Here is a 16667-nt window from a genome sequence, read left to right as displayed (position 1 = left end):
ATTATGTTTTATATTAATTTATTTTTTCAATTCCTCTTCTTTTTTCGTTATATTATGTTTATTATTTATTATGTTTTATATTCATTTGTTTTTTCAATTCCTCTTTTTTTTCCGTTATATTATGTTTATTATTTATTATGTTTTATATTCATTTATTTTTTCAATTCCTCTTCTTTTTTCATTATATTATGTTTATTATTTATTATGTTTTATATTCATTTGTTTTTTCAATTTCTCTTTTTTTTCCGTTATATTATGTTTATTATTTATTATGTTTTATATTCATTTATTTTTTCAATTTCTCTTCTTTTTTCATTATATTATGTTTATTATTTATTATGTTTTATATTCATTTATTTTTTCAATGTCTCTGTTTTTTTCATTATATTATGTTTATTATGTATTATTTATTATGTTTTATATCTTCATTTCTTTTATTTTTTTGTCATCTTAATAAATATCTATCTTTCATTTCTTATGCTAGTTGACAATAAAAGGCATTTCTTTTATTTTTTATATTCAATGTCACTAGTCAATATCACAGTCACTTCCTATTTGTAGTTGTAGACTGGGGTCCGCGCTTTGAACCAAGATCTGTTAAGCTTTCCTACGCTTTGAGTCAAGCTTTGTGGAGCTTTGTCAGGCTTTGATACGCTCTCGTCGCTTTATTCCATCCTTGACAGAGCGCCAAATTTTTTTAAACCGTTTAAAACAATTTGGCGAACTTGCCGCATGTCCCGCTTCACTACAAGCTTTCCCACGATCCATTGCGACCCTCACGCTTTAATCAAGCTTTGTTACGCTTTAAAGGCCTACTGAAATGAATTTTTTTTATTTAAACGGGGATAGCAGATCTATTCTATGTGTCATACTTGATCATTTCGCGATATTGCCATATTTTTGCTGAAAGGATTTAGTATAGAACAACGACGATAAAGATTGCAACTTTTGGTATCTGATAAAAAAAAGGCTTGCACCTACCGGAAGTAGCGTGACGTAGTCAGTTGAACATATACGCAAAGTTCCCTATTGTTTACAATGATGGCCGCATGAAGTGAGAGAAATTCGGACCGAGAAAGCGACAATTTCCCCATTAATTTGAGCGAGGATGAAAGATTTGTGGATGAGTAAAGTGCAAGTGAAGGACTAGTGGGGAGTTGAAGCTATTCAGATAGGGAAGATGCTGTGAGAGCCGGGGGTGACCTGATATTCAGCTGGGAATTGTCAAGACTCGGTCTTTGGCGTGGTTTGCTCTCCCGTGGTGCAAAAGAAATGGAACGGACGTGGCGTGCAGGTAAAGACATAGTTTAATTATAACTATAAACTACAAAGTACAAACAAAAGGGTACAAACAAAAGGCGCTCACAGCGGAGGTAAAAAAAACTTCACTAGGAAAAAACAAAAGGCGCGCACAATGGCGGAGAACTATGAACATTTAAACAAAAACTTACGTGACAAGAAACTGTGAACATGGCATGAATGTGTGATGTCGCCAGCACGAACAACAGAAACAGAAAAGCCTATATAGTGACATGATAAGTGAAAACAGGTGCGTGACTAACTGTGAACAGGTGCGTGACATGACAATGTGAAAACGTGAGACAGGTGTGTGTGAGTCCAAACGTGGAACAGGTGAAACTAATGAGTAACCATGGAAACAACAAAACCAGGAAGTGAAACCAGGAACTAAAGAAGTGTCCAAAAAACAAAACAGCACATGGCCAAACAAAAACATGAACACAGACATGACAGGAATGACTACAACAGTAAATAAACACAAGACATATATATACTCTATTAGCCACAACACAACCAGGCTTATATTTAATATGCCACAAATTAATCCTGCATAAAAACACCTGCGTGTTTGTTATGCTAGCTCCTAGCTCCTCTGCTAGCTCCTAGCTCCATAGAACACGCCAATACAATTCAAACACCCGATCAACACACACAATCACTCAGCCCAAAAGACCGTTCACCTAACCCAAGGTTCATAAAGCTTATATATTTAAAAAAAGTTACGTACGTGACGCGCACATACGGTCAAGTTATCGAATGTTTAGCAGCCAAGGCTGCATACTCACGGTACCTGATATTCAGCTGGGAATGACTACAACAGTAAATAAACACAAGACATATATATACTCTATTAGCCACAACACAACCAGGCTTATATTTAATATGCCACAAATTAATCCTGCATAATAACACCTGTGTGTTTGTTATGCTAGCTCCTAGCTCCTCTGCTAGCTCCTAGCTCCATAGAACACGCCAATACAATTCAAACACCCGATCAACACACACAATCACTCAGCCCAAAAGACCGTTCACCTAACCCAAGGTTCATAAAGCTTATATATTTTTAAAAAGTTACGTACGTGACGCGCACGTACGGTACGGTACATGTTATGCTAGCTCCTAGCTCCTCTGCTAGCTCCTAGCTCCATAGAACACGCCAATACAATTCAAACACATGATCAACACACACAATCACTCAGCCCAAAAGACCGTTCACCTAACCCAAGGTTCATAAAGCTTATATATTTAAAAAAAGTTACGTACATACGCAAAAAAAAGCCAAAGCTGCATACTCACAGTAGCACGTCTGCGTCTTTGTCATCCAAATCAAAGTAATCCTGGTAAGAGTCTGTGTTGTCCCAGTTCTCTACAGGCGTCTGTGTATCCAAATCAAAAGTCCTCCTGGTTAGAGTCTCTGTTATCCGAGTTCTTCCATCTTGACTGCATCTTTCGGGAATGTAAACAAAGAAGCGCCGGCTGTGTACTGTTGTGGCTGACTACGTTCGAAAAATACGTCCATTTCGCACCGACAACTTTCTTCTTTGCTTGCTCGGCTTCCTTCTCCATAATGCAATGAACATGATTGAAACAGATTCACGAACACAGATGTCCAGAATACTGTGGAATTATGAAATGAAAACAGAGCTTTTTCGTATCGGCTTCAATGTGGAAGGCATACCCGTGTTCGCCGGGCTACGTCACACGCATACGTCATCCTCAGAGGCGTTTCGAACCGGAAGTTTAGCGGCAAATTTAAAATGTCACTTTATAAGTTAACCCGGCCGTATTGGCATGTGTTATAATGTTAAGATTTCATCATTGATATATAAACTATCAGACTGCGTGGTCGGTAGTAGTGGGTTTCAGTAGGCCTTTAAAGCCGCTTTGCATGCCGCTTTAAAGCGCCGTCAAAGCGCCGTTGGTGTGAACCTAGCATTACAGCTGTATATAATGGGTTTGAGTCTAATGAAAAAGCGCTTTATTAAAGTAAGTTAAAGTACCACTGATAGTCACACACACACTAGGTGTGGTGAAATTACCCTTTACATTTGACCCATCCCCTTGTTCCACCCCCTGGGAGGTGAGGGGAGCAGTGAGCAGCAGTAGTGGTCGCTCACTGCAAGCATTTTGGTGATTTAACCCCCAATTCCAACCCTTGATGCTGAGTGCCAAGCAGGGAGGTAATAGGTCCCATTTTTATAGTCTTTGGTATGACACGGCCGGGGTTTGAACTCACGACCTACAGATCTCAGGGCGGACACTCTAACCACAAGGCCGAAATATAATTCACTACTGCTGTGTGCAGTTTGCTGTCTTCCGGCAAATCTAGCTCTTGCTAAAATGTTCACGCCAAAATCCACGATTTGCCGCATTCTTAGCAAACCTTGATTACATCTGGGATTCCAATGACGCGTATATCATACGGCCCTGGATAACTCGAAGTTATGGCTGATATTTATTTTGCTGCCATCTACTGCGCGTTTCGCTCCAAGTTTGGTCATTCTGTTCATATCTATGCTTCTGTTTACTTCTGCGTGCCTTTTAACCAGAAGTGGGGTGAAAAAAGCTCCACTCTGATTGGCTGTTCTGCCATGTTCAATTGCGTTGATATGCTCACAGCTGATCACCCTAAACGACCTGAAATATATCACGATCATTGATCACGATCATATGATCCCCCAGCCCTATCAGATCCTGCCTGTGTCTTTAATATGCGTTGATTGCAATGATTGTGCCAATGCGCACCTGTCATAATTACAATGGTCAGCTAGACTAAAAAAAAAAAATACCTTATCACTCGTCCAGAATTTTAACGGTCCTCCTGGACCAGGGGTCTGCAACCCGCGGCTCCTGAGCCGCATGCGGCTCTTTCACCACTCTGATGCGGCTCAGCTGCATACTTGCCAACCCCCCGATTTTCCCAGGAGACTTGTGGATCTCAGTGCCTGTCTAAGAAATCTCCAAGGGCAATTATAATTCTATTTTCACTCTAATCACTAAATAAAGGGCGTGCCCTGAATGCACTGCAGTAATTGTCTTCTACAGCATGTACTAACAGTGTGCCAACCCAGCCACATGTTGCATGTAGCTTCAACTTGTACACGTTGGAGACAGCAAAGCATACTTACTCATCAGCCACACAGCTTACACTGACGGTAGTGTAACACAACACAACCAATACCCAGAATCCCATGCAGCCCTAACTCTTCCGGTCTAGATTATACACCCCCGCTACCACCAAACCCCCCCCCCCCCCCCCCCACACACACACACACATCAACCCTCCCCCCCTCCGTGCGTCGGTTGAGCGGAAGAGTTAGGGCTGCATGGGATTCTGGGTATTTATTGTGTTGTGTTTATGTTGTGTTACAGTGCAGATGATCTCCAGAAATGTGTTTGTCATTCTTTTTTGGTGTGGGTTCAAAGTGTGGTGCATATTTGTAACGTAACAGTGTTAAAGTTGTTTTTGTACGGCTACCGTCAGTGTAAGCTGTGTGGCTGTTGAAGTTGTACCCTTGCTGTCACTTAGGTGAGCTAGCTGAAGCTGCATTCTACATGTGGTCGAGCAGGCACACTGTTTAGGCGGACTGTGGAGGGCTCCAAAAGCAGTGCCATCACGCCCTAATATTCGGGAGTCAACCGGAAATAATGAGAGGATTGGCAAGTATGACGCTATCAAACGCCATTCATTCAAAACTCGCGGACCGCGCTAACATCAAATTTCCATATTAAGGTGCGTGCCGGTGTGTGTGTCTGAGACCCCTGGTTAACATAGCACAAAGCAATTTAAGCTTTGTATGTGTTGTTTTTCATTTCAAATTTAAATTTTTTTTGGGGGGCTCCCATTATTTTCTTTAATTTGTGAAACTTGCCAAAATGGCTCTTTGAGTGGTAAAGGTTGCCGACCCCTGTCCTGGACCGACCTGATTAGGAACTGGTGTAGCAGGTATATAATAAATATGTTATGCATTCCACCAAAATTCCCTCACGTTTTATTTAATTGCTCTATTGTATTCATTGTCACTTTTAATTAGTAATTTTTTTCAGCAAATAGTTCGTTTTAGGAGCATTTGTCATTTTATTTTGAAGTCCCACCTTCTTCCGGTAGTGACGTTGTCTTCCTCACTTGCTGTTGAGACATGCCGTGACTCCAGGTGAGTGTTTTTCTCTGCTCTCGTGTTTTAAAGAGAATGTAACTGTGAAACGAGGTTATAAGTTATTGTGCTGTTAATGTTGCTGACATGTTCATGTACACTTGTTTTGCTCAGAGTTTGAGTGTTTTAGCAAACGTGTTGCTAGTGTACTGTTAGGTAACACTTCTCACTCACACACAGTGGCTGCGGCACTTTATTGAAGTTTTCCCTCCATTTTAGACTGGTGTGCTGCAGACTCGTGTGTTAATGCTGCTGCATTATTTCCTGTGTATTTCATACAGGTATGTTTCTGTTGCTCCTAAAACTTTATTCAATTTTTATGTACTGTTTTAATTTATTGTTTGTTTTCCTATTGTATAAAATATTTGACTGTGGTGTATTAATTTTCAGTGTATTACTAATTGTGATTTATAGGTTTTGTGACATTTGTGAATGTTTTATATAGCATTTCTGGTCATTTAAGCTCACTTGCTGTTGAGACATGCCGTGAGGAGACTGGTGTGCTGCAGACTCATGTGTTAATGCTGCTGCATTATTTCCTGTGTATTTCATACAGCAATAAATACGCCACCTGTTTCGGCTAAAGGCAACCACCGAGTCCCCTTGTCTTCAAAGCAACCCCAGCAATACACAACGCAGACTCGATCCGGCTACACTGGTACCAAAAAATACCAGTACTTGGTATACATCTCTATCTTTTACACATTCACACTGCACTTCTGTTTGTTTTACTCTGTTGTTGTAACTGGGGGTGTCCCAACCCAATATGGGGATTGGATATCAGTAAAAAGCAACCATCGGGTAAGATCAGCAGGCATGTAAAATCCCTCCTACAAGCTGCGATACAAGCAGTCCTGCCCTGTTTTTACTTGTGCAAAGCTGGACAGCCAGTTAACAACTAAATGTCTTCCAATAAACATACAAGGTTGGTCTTTATTGTATTTTAGTCAAGTCATTTACTAAAGGTAAACATGGTAGGCTATAGGCTTCTGTACTAGTAGTTAGCAACTACACAACAGCTAAGCACACAATAGCATACAAGCTAGACAGACATAGTATGTGTTATAAATTGAACAATATATCAGTGTAAAACAGCACATTTGTCAATATAAACAAGTATTAAATGATTATAGTTAGTAGTAATTATAGTAAAATACCAATCCACTTCAACTTAAATAAAGCATAGGTCCATTTAACACTGTTTGTATTAAATTGTTGGTGGCAAAATATAATTTGGTGATAAAGATTTTTGCTAAAGGAAGAAATGATTGACTAAGGCTAGCTACTAGGGGTGTGGGAAAAAATTGATTCAAATTCGAATCGCGATTCTCACGTTGTGTGATTCAAAATCGATTCTCATTTTTAAAAAATCTATTTTTAATTTATTTTTTTTAATTAATCAAACCAACAAAACAATACACAGCAATACCATAACAATGCAATCCAATTCCAAAACCAAAACCGACCCAGCAAAACTCAGAACTGCAATAAACAGAGCAATGAGAGGAGACACAAACACAACACACACCAAACAAAAAGTAGTGAAACAAAAAATAATATTATCAACAACAGTATCCATTTTATTTCAACATAGCAGTGATTAAAAATCCCTCATTGACATTATCATTAGACATTTATAAAATAAAATAAAAAAGAACAATATTGTCACAGTGGCTTACACTTGCATCACATCTCATAAGCTTGACAACACAATGTGTCCAATATTTTCACAAAGATAAAATAAGTCATATTTTTTGTTCATTTAATAGTTAAAACAAATTTACATTATCGCAATCAGTTGATAAAACATTGTCCTTTACAATTATAAAAGCTTTTTACAAAAATCTACTACTCTGCTTGCATGTCAGCAGACTGTGGTAGATCCTGCTGAAATCCTATGTATTGAATGAATAGAGAATCGTTTTGAATCGGGAAAAATCGTTGTTGAATCGAGAATCGTGTTGAATTGAAAAAAAAAAATAGATTTTGAATCGATTCGTGACACCAAGAATCAATATTGAATCGAATCGTGGGACACCCAAAGATTCACAACCCTACTAGCTACAAGGAGGTGAGTGACACCAAGAATCAATATTGAATCGAATCGTGGGACACCCAAAGATTCACAACCCTACTAGCTACTAAGGCTTGATTAAGGCAGGGTAAAATCGGATTTGTTTACGTCGTCGTTCACACTTCAAAAAAATGCAATGTCTAATAAGAACGCTATCTGAACTGCATGCTGACATGACTTCATGACAAACATTTGACAGACAGTTGCGATAGCCAATCAGATCATGAGTTGTTGTCAGTAAGGCCTTCTAGCTGGCCTAAGGCAGATATATATTGTGATGTTATGAGCTAGGTAACATAAGAACTCCATTACCCAGCATGCCACAATAGTGAAGAGCATGCGCAGTAGCCTCGTTTAGGTTGTTGAATGTGGCGATGCCGGCAGCAGGATGTTATTGACGAGCACGCTGTAGAGTAAACTTTAAGAACTTAGGCAACACGCCTCGTCTGCATCTTTTATGATTAGACAAGACAACACATATATTTGCAAGGCCATTTTCAAGAAGGACATTTAAAGAGAAATTACATCTCGTGAGATGATGTCGGCCAACCCCGGAAGCTGGAATGGGTTCTACTAATTGTGAGTTCAAATATTTAATTTATTTTTTCACGTTTAATATGTTTTTTGCAGTTTTAATTTCGACAGTACCACATAAGATATGTTTTAATTGCTGATGCGGGTTTATTGATTTTTAAATGCGCCAGAAAATAACCCGTTTTGTACAATGTTGATGTGGTGATTCAATGCCCAGTAGTGCGTAAATGTGTTTATGTACAGTATTTCTCCAGCAATGGTCATGTGGGGACATAAATGATGGTATTTTGAGAGGTAATCATTGAAGTCGGACGTCACTGAAGGCCTAGGTGGGAAATGCACGTCCCGCCACTGAATTTGAATATTTTGAAATTGCACTGTTCACATTCTCATGAAAAAAATCTGATACAGGTCAAATATGGGCAAAAAAAATCAGTATTGACCTGCAGTGTGTACAAGCCTGAGTGAGTCGGAAAAGTCACGCTGTCCGTCTGACTCGCCGCTTCCGCCCACTCGCCCATTAGGACTGCACTTTACTGCTTTCACTCAGCAACCGCAGTCCTGCTGAAGTCAATTTAAGTATCTGGTGCATATTCCTTGAAATATGAAAGGATGTTGTCTTTCTCCTTTGAATAAATTGGAAGTTGCTCGTTGAACTACGACATTTATTCTAAGTGCAGTGAGTGAGCGTGCGTTGGTACAAGAGAGGAGACGCATTAAACGGTCCACAGCACACAGTTTAGTTTTACATTGCAAACACTGGATGGGAGTCCTTCTTGCTGTAAGAACTGCTTTAACTGTCAGTATTCTAATTCCGGTCAATTCAAATTTGATTTTCTGGATTTAGATCTGGTAACCATGCACTCTTTCCAATAAGTACCTCCACAATTTTGTGATGTTGCGATAGTGCCAATTCCCATTAATTCAACCTATTCTTGCAAATATGCGCAGCCTCGCAACGTTGTCCAAGTCTCACAACTTCCCTGCACATTTTAGACAATCAACGTCGTTTTTTGCCAATCTTTTTTTTTTTTTTTAAACTGCATTCAAACACGCATGTCAACTGTCTAATCAATACTTATGTTTGTTTCTCATAAAAACAAAGCAGGAACAACAACGTGCAACAATATATGAACTATTGATCAAACAACACAATTGTTGGCTTACCATGTAGCTCAGACTTACTTCATGTTCCTGTCTACATCACTAAGCCCTCTGGGTAATATCGTACATAAACATTTAGCAGCACACTGTCACGGCCCGGGCGCACTGCAGTGCGCATTCATGTGTGTGCTGCGCCAGTCTGGCTGCAGCATGCAGCTGCAATCAACACACCTGAGGCTGATGATGAGACCTGCCTTCTTAAGCCTGCACAACCTGTTATCCCGCGCCAGAACGTAGTCATCAGTTCCTGTACAGTAAGCGAATATCTAGCTCTATGCACTCTTGCTCTCTCTGTGTGTTCTCCCCTGTCGTGTTGAATTGACTCGTGTGCTCCTTGTCATCCTCCCTGCAGCCTGCCTTCGTTCCCACATTACGAGCAGTGTGTCTGGTTTCCCCGCATTCCCTCTGCTTCTCCCTCTTGGATCTCAACCTCCCGCCTCTCTCCTCCCCTGGACCTAACGTCTGCGCACGGACCTCCGAGCCAGCCGAGCCCCTCTTGGACTTCCGCCTCTCGCTCAACACTCCCGGTAACACTCAGCAGTTAATTCCCACACATAGTCGCACACCATACACTTGGATTTAGTCACACTCCATTCTCTAGTTTATTAATATTATTATTTGTTATTTATATATACAATGTATATATATATATATATATATATATATATATATATATATATATATATATAAATATATAAATACAGCTTATACGCCGTCCCTGATTTCCTAGTTTCCACATATTTATTTAACATTCATTTTTCCAGGGTAGAGACAATCAAGAGCATGTTTTAAATTAAAATGCTGACCGAGCAAAGAGGCAGAATTTATAGGTAAGAGATAATGAAGTGTGACGATAATCTCATTGTCTTTTATTTACCAACAAAGTTAGCACAATAGATTCTCAAAAGTTTTCAATTGCTCTTACTGTGCGGGTGTGGTACACTCAAACAGTGACGTGCGGTCACTAGAGGCAGGGGAGGCGGGGCCTCACCTGCCATCATGGAAAGAAAAAAAATGTAAAAAGAAAAACAATTAATTAAATTGTTATATGTATTCAGTGATTATACTATAAAGTTATTTTCCATTTAACTTCACCAGTTTTAGATTATTTTTATTCAAAATCGCTGAATTTTCACATTTGCCGTTCAAATACTGAGAAGAGACGGTGCGGTGATCAGCAGCCAGTTGAGGCACTTGTGCCTCAACATGGATTGCGGACTCTGCTAACTGCTGGCCTGCTGTGCAGTGAGACCGTATTGCTATATGAATTATATTGTACATTTCCATAGTTTAGTTAGCTGAGGTATATAATGTACAGTGTATTTTGTCAACAACTGTATGTGTGTAAAGTATTTCTTGTGCTGAGCAATCATAAAACTGCTGCGAAGACGCACTGTGGGAGGCTCGCAGTAACCCTGCCTCCTGGTGCCGGTTAAAGCACTCCCACCGCGCGCAGAATGCACCCTTGACGGGAGCGCCACACCAAACAAAGCCCAAACCCTCCACGTGGAAGACAGAATCCACCCAAAAAAAGTCACTTAACAAGAAGCCAAAAAGTGCAAAAACAACAATGCTCGCGCCGGAGGAGCCGTGAACAGGGACACAACATTAGGTACACCTGCAGACTGCAGCACGGATTTCATATTTCATTCCTTCACAACTCCTCCAACACGAACACCACTTTTCCCGCACTTATAAGTAAAGGTAAGATCATAATAACGTTTTTTTTATTAAATGTGCTTTTTTGTGTTACAGTTTGTATGTGTAAAGTTAAAGTTAAGTTAAAGTACCAATGATTGTCACACACACACAGGGGCGCCGAAAAGGGGGGGTAAAAGAGACGGATTCTAGGGGCCCATGATGGAGGGGGGCCCAGAGAGGCCCCTTATGATGGTGAAATTATAATGTTTCCGCTGTGTTGGGGGCCCTGTAAAGATTATTTTCATGGGGCCCAAAATCCCTAGCGGCGCCCCTGCACACACACTAGGTGTGGTGAAATTTGTCCTCTGCATTTGACCCATCCCTTGATCACCCCCTGGGAGGTGAGGGGAGCAGTGGGCAGCAGCGGCGCCGTGCCCGGGAATAATTTTTGCTGATTTAACCCCCAATTCCAACCCTTGATGCTGAGTGCCAAGCAGGGAAGAATGCTGGTATGAGCTTTTAAACATAACCCGTTAACTGCTGCCAATCAAATGGTGAATAAGATACTCTTTAGGGTTCATATGTTTGTAAATCTGACTGTGATGAAGTCAGTGCCTCACCAGTCATGAACTTCACCGCACGTCACTGCACTCAAAATTATACCACCATTTACATTTTGAGAATTGACCCCGAAGGGAATAAGCGGTACACAATGGATGGATGGATGGATGGATAAATTAATAACAGATGGTCATATGTTTACATTGTGTAACATCATTATTATTACGGCCTAATATTGTTATGAGGACCGGGAGTATTAATTGCAATATTTGGTGTAAAACTTAACAATAATTCTGGGAAAAGAAAAAGCAGAACCAAAGTGTTATCGCCCGCGTGCGCAGCCGGACTCCCATGATTGAGGGCACTTCCGCCTCCTCGCCAGACGGATGTCGAAAGAAGAAAGAACAGCTTCGGTGTCTCATTGCCGTGTTAATTTACCTGCTTTTCAGGTTGGTACACGGTGAAAATTCCACAAATGTTTATTTTCGTGTAGCAAAATGATTTATGACAAGCTTGATGAGCTTTTTGTCTAATCGTTAGACGCAAAATGTAGAGTTTATGACTTTGTTTGACAAGTCCTCTGTGTGAAATGTACACTCCGACAAACGGCGGCATAAAATTGTGGCAGATGTTCGCAAGATACAATATTGTAGCGTAGGACGGGCTAATTATGGTTTTCAGTTGAAGATGTCAAGAAATGCGGGCACTCTGTAAGCTCATGGCCAATTTCAATGATCACGTTGATTTTGATCATGCTCTCTATACATGTGAATGAAGAGCATACTTAGTCAACAGTCATACATGTCACACTAAGAGTGGCCGTATAAACAACGCCAACACCGTCGTAAACCTGTGCCATATAGTGAAACCACACTAAATAACAATGCCAAACACATTTCAGGGGAATATTTGCACCGCAACACAACATAAACACAACAAAACAAATTCCCAGAATTCTGTGCAGCAACAACTCTTCCGGGACGCTACAATATTGTGGAAACACAGCATTAGAGGTGGGAATCTTTGGGCACTTCATGATTCGATTACGATCCAGGAGCTATGATTTGATTAAAAATTGGTTATTCATGCATATTTAATTTATGTACTGTAAATTGATGCAGTTTTACATTTCTTTTTGTGTCACTAAACTTTTAAAATCAATGCAGCTGTGATAAGAAATTCCCATCACATGTATTTAATTCATGGAAATGTGTGCAAAACTGGAACATAAGTGCCGTGTAATAAAAGTACAGGTCGGATATATCAGTGGCACTGAATTGGCCCTAGTGTGTGAATGTGAGTGTGAATGTTGTCTGTCTATCTGTGTTGGCCCTGTGATGAGGTGGCGATTTGTCCAGGGTGTACCCCGCCTTCCACCCGAATGCAGCTGAGATAGGCTCCAGCACCCCCCGCGACCCCGAACGGGACAAGCGGTAGAAAATGGATGGATGGAAATACGGAATAGATAGGAAGACAGCACCCAAAGACAGTCGCCACATTAAAAAATGGACTTGGAGCTTGTGACTCAACTGTTGCTATGACAACACTTGGTTTTGATCATTACGTGTCTGTGGGCTTGTAGGCTTCTTTAAAAAAAACAAGTTGGTGGTGTATAAAAGTAAATTGAAAACGCTGCAACACACGGACAATTTTGTGTTGTAAGCATTTTATCAGTGGTTCTTAACCCTGTTGGAGGTACCGAACCCCACCAGTTTCATATGCACATTCACCGAACACTTCTTTAGTGAAAAATAAAACACTTTTTTTTTTCAAATTCAAGAAAAAGTTATATGTTTTTTTACTGGTGCACAAAATGAACCGTGCATGAACATCACCTTGTTCAGAGAACAAAACCAACACAGTGCATGAACTCACAACAAATTACACACCTTACACACATAACTGTTAGGATCCGCTGCCCGGATCTTAGTTTGTTTACGTTTTTAGGTCACGTGTGTTTTCAGCACCTTGAGTTTTGTTTGTTTCCGTTGCCATGACGGCAGATTACATTCACCTGCCTCTGGTTAGTGTTCGGGACGCGCACCTGTTGCCCGGGCGCTAATCAGAGGGCTATTTAGTCTATGCGCTGGCCTCACTCGGTCTGGCTTCCTAATTTGCTTATATGCAACAGTTGACGACTACTTCGATTCCTGCTAGCTTTCACGCTATGCTATTTTTACTTGCTAGCTCCCACGCTAGTCAATTTGTTTTTGTCTTCCGTGCTATGAGCAGGTTTTTATTGTTCCTGTCTGATTTATTTGCTTAAATAAATCATTTTCCTACCTGCACGCTGTGTCCGAAGCCGTCTGCATCACTGGGAGAACAACCACGCACCACGATGCGACCCCGTCGTCACAATTATTCATTATTCATGATGGCGGCGCTTCACGGCGGCAGCTTCTTGCAGGCGCTCTTGGAAGTGTAGACCGATTTGGCAAAAATACCCGTCAATTCAGTCAATTTCATGGCTGGCTCACAGCGTGGTCACTCCGTGATCACTTACAACCGACATACGATTCTGGATGTGGAGACATCGGGCCATTTTGGGCTGAAAGATGCGTGTACGGTGGACCTACTCGCTAGCTTGGGAATTCTTCGCGAGCTACATCCAGCAGTGGCCTTTGAAGCAGCGGGGTCCACTACCAGCGGGGACCGTCAACGAAAGAGACGTAAGCGGTTTGCTCGGAAGCAGAAGCGGGGATGTCAGGCGGGGCTAACAACAAAGCTAAAGGCTAATCCTCAAATAAGCGCTAATAAGTAGTCTGTTAAGATAGAACTAGCCAGTGCCAGGCTAGATAATCCCTGCACACATAGCAATTCTCTTAGAATAATATACAACTCACATAATGTTTTTTGTGCGTCAGAGGTGAACATGCATTTTACTGAGGTGGCAAACAATCTGAAAATTCCTGTCATATCAATTCCTAGATATGGTCGAAACTATTTAAAGTGCACTACGCATAATAAACGTAACATTATTAATATTGCTACTACGGATACTTTCAACAAAAACTCCTCAAAACAGCCCACTACCTATAATATGGCCTTTTTAAACATAAGATCATTGTCTTCCAAAACATTATTAGTTAATGAAGTCATTAGAGACAACAATCTTGATGTCGTTGGTCTAGCCGAGACCTGGCTCAAACCAGACGAATTTTTTGCGCTGGGTGAGGCGTCTCCTCCTGGCTATACGGGAACGCATATTGCCCGTCCCATTAAAAGGGGTGGGGGTGTTGCACTAATATAGAACAAAAACTTTAGCCTTACCTCGGACCTAAATAATAAATATAACTCGTTTGAGGTGCTTACTATGAGGTTTGTCACACCGCTGCCTCTGCACCTGGCTGTCATCTACCGCCCCCCAGGGCCCTATTCGGACTTTATCAATGAATTTTCAGAGTTCGTTGCTGATCTAGTGACGCACGCCGACAATATAATCATAATGGGAGACTTTAACATCCATATGAATACCCCATCGGACCCTCCGTGCGTGGCGCTCCAGACTATAATTGATAGCTGTGGTCTTACACAAATAATAAATGAACCCACGCATCGCAACGGTAATACGATAGATCTAGTGCTTGTCAGGGGTGTCACTACCTCTAAAGTTACGATACTCCCGTACACTAAAGTAATGTCCGATCATTACCTTATAAAATTCGAAGTTCTGACTCATTGTCAACAAACTAATAATAATAATAATAACTACTATAGCAGCCGCAACATTAATGCTCCCACAACGACGACTCTTGCTGACCTACTGCCTTCGGTAATGGCACCATTCCCAAATTATGTGGGCTCTATTGATAACCTCACTAACAACTTTAACGACGCCCTACGCGACACCATTGATAGTATAGCACCGCTAAAGCTAAAAAGGGCCCCTAAAAGGCGTACCCCATGGTTTACAGAAGAAACTAAAGCCCATAAATTATCATGTAGAAAGCTAGAACGCAAATGGCGCGCGACTAAACTTGAGGTTTTCCATCAAGCATGGAGTGATAGTTTAATAACTTATAAACGCATGCTTACCTCAGCTAAAGCTAAATATTACTCAAATATCATACATCTCAACAAAAATGATTCTAAATTTTTGTTTAGTACAGTAGCATCGCTAACCCATCAAGGGACTCCTCCCAGTAGCTCCACCCACTCTGCAGATGACGTTATGAATTTCTTTAATAAGAAAATTGAACTCATTAGAAAAGAGATTAAAGACAACGCATCCCAGCCACAACTGGGTTCTATTAACACAGATACGACTGTATATACGACGAACACTGCCCTCCAAAATAGTTTCTCTCTCTTCGATGAAATAACCTTTGGAGGAGTTGTTAAAATGTGTAAATGGGACAAAACAAACAACATGTTTACTTGACCCAATTCCTGGGAAACTTATCAAGGAGCTTTTTGTATTATTAGGTCCATCAGTGCTAAATATTATAAACTTATCACTTTCCTCTGGCACTGTTCCACTAGCATTCAAAAAAGCGGTTATTCATCCTCTGCTCAAAAGACCTAACCTCGATCCCGATCTCTTGGTAAACTACCGGCCGGTGTCCCACCTTCCGTTTATCTTGAAAATCCTCGAAAAAATTGTCACACAGCAGCTAAATGAACACTTAGCGTCTAACAATCTCTGTGAACCTTTTCAATCCGGTTTCAGGGCAAATCACTCTACGGAGACAGCCCTCGCAAAAATGACTAATGATCTATTGCTAACGATGGATTCTGATGCTTCATCTATGTTGCTGCTTCTTGATCTTTGCGCTGCTTTCGATACTGTTGATCATAATATTTTATTAGAGCGTATCAAAAGACGTGTTGGTATGTCAGACTTAGCCTTGTCTTGGTTTAACTCTTATCTTACTGACAGGATGCAGTGCGTCTCCCATAACAATGTGACCTCGGACTATGTTAAGGTAACGTGCGGAGTTCCCCAGGGTTCGGTTCTTGGCCCTGCACTCTTTAGTATTTACATGCTGCCGCTAGGTGACATCATACGCAAATACGGTGTTAGCTTTCACTGTTATGCTGATGACACCCAACTCTACATGCTAGTGTTGTGTCGTTCGCAAACGATTCGTTCGAAAGAACAAATCTTTTGAGTGAATGTACTGAACCGAATCACTTCATGAACTGATTCGTTCCTTTCTCAGTTCAGTTGAGCTCCGCCGCGACCACGCCGGTATGAGTGGAACTGGCGCATTCTGTGACTCACTGAATCCTCGACGTCG

At 40.9% G+C, this 16667-nt stretch overlaps 1 long non-coding RNA gene across 1 annotated transcript; it reads left to right on the top strand.

Annotated features, from left to right (window-relative positions):
* The first annotated feature begins 5130 nt into the window (after positions 1 to 5130).
* Positions 5131 to 9940, top strand: LOC133633542 (uncharacterized). The gene is made up of 4 exons (XR_009821777.1): positions 5131 to 5453; positions 5673 to 5734; positions 6010 to 9479; positions 9578 to 9940. It is a non-coding gene; the product is annotated as an uncharacterized LOC133633542 (long non-coding RNA).
* Positions 9941 to 16667: the final 6727 nt, after the last annotated feature.

The sequence above is a fragment of the Entelurus aequoreus genome, linkage group LG18 (genome assembly GCF_033978785.1).
Source record: "Entelurus aequoreus isolate RoL-2023_Sb linkage group LG18, RoL_Eaeq_v1.1, whole genome shotgun sequence".
NCBI lineage: Eukaryota > Metazoa > Chordata > Actinopteri > Syngnathiformes > Syngnathidae > Entelurus > Entelurus aequoreus.
This window is presented reverse-complemented; position numbering and strand designations above follow the sequence as displayed.